General features: G+C 25.6%; 1 protein-coding gene across 1 annotated transcript in view; it reads left to right on the top strand.

The window, feature by feature from the left end:
• The window catches only part of LOC111683371 (protein zntC-like), an 8,640-nt gene that overhangs the window by 1,924 nt on the left and 5,331 nt on the right, over positions 1-1,385 (top strand). The gene's annotated exons all lie outside the window — the stretch shown is intronic.

The following is a 1,385-nucleotide window of genomic DNA, read 5'->3' as shown; positions in this document are numbered from 1 at the left end:
AGACTAGACTATAGACTAGACTATAGACTAGACCATAGACTAGACTATAGACTAGACTATAGACTAGACTATAGACTAGACTATAGACTAGACTATAGACTACACTATTATTATCATTAATTAAATGAAACATTACATTAATAAAACGAAACGTAACATTAATGAAATTTCATTAATAATATGAAATTGTATATCATAACAAATTTAAAAGATGCTCTGTGCTGATGTGCAATTAGTTTTATCTTTATGACAAATCAAGAAATCATTTTATTATGACGAATAGATTGAAGGGATTTTTCTGATAAAATTTCCCAAAAAAAAGAAATCGTGAAATGTACTTCCCACTTGAGAGCTTGAAAGAAAAATCACCATAATCTTGCAAAAAATAAATATTATGCATAAAAATCCCCTTATTATGTTAAGAACGTGAATAGGCAGGTGTCATAAAAATAAAATATTGAAATAATTAAGCGGTTTGGGTAATATTTCATCTCAATGATAATGATCATGTATATCTACAGTCAAATTGTGGTTAACGATATATTTATTTATAATTTATATATTGAATATACAAAAGAACATTACTTAAAAAAAACCTCATCGATTAAAAATTTTTAATATGTTGTCAATCAAAATTTAATAATAAATCTTGTAAAATAATTAAAACAAGCTTACAACGTTATTAAGAAGTAATTAAAATTAAAGGGAATTTTGTTTTCTTTGAAAATCTTCTCAACAAGAAACCAGTTCTATTGGGATATTTTCCCTTGCAACCTAGTGAACCGTTCACTCTAAGCCTCATAACTTAATATGATTTAGTGTTTTATACAAAAAAAAAAAAAAAAAAAAAAAAAACTGGAAATTTTATATAAATAAAATAATTCAAAAGAAATGCGGTCTTTCAATGTAATCTCAACGCAGTGACTAAGATTTAAATTTAAATTATTTTAATTTTTAATTATTTATAACTTATGCACAAGTTAAGTTATTTATCAAATTTTGTATTTATCTAGATGCCTAAAAGCTATCTTGGCATTTAAATTTAATGCCAGTTGATACTGAAGATAATAGTGTAGTATGACCCAGTATAGGGAGGTATTATCATGACAATCATAGATAATTTTTACCACATGGTAGTTTAAATCAATGTTTTATGAATTTATAAAAATAGTTTAAAAAAGAAATGACAGTTTAATAAATTTACCTGCATTTTTTTTTTTAAATTTTACTCATAAACAACCTTCACTGGCAGTTGTTAGATTTAACAACTGGAACTATACTAGAACTGAACTAGAACTGAACTAGAACGGAACTAGAACTGAACTAGAACTGAACTAGAACTGAACTAGAACTGAACTAGAACTGAACTAGAACTGAACTAGAAC

The sequence above is a fragment of the Lucilia cuprina genome, chromosome 6 (genome assembly GCF_022045245.1).
Source record: "Lucilia cuprina isolate Lc7/37 chromosome 6, ASM2204524v1, whole genome shotgun sequence".
NCBI lineage: Eukaryota > Metazoa > Arthropoda > Insecta > Diptera > Calliphoridae > Lucilia > Lucilia cuprina.
Note: the sequence above shows the minus strand (reverse complement) of the source record. Positions and strands in the feature narration are given on the sequence as shown.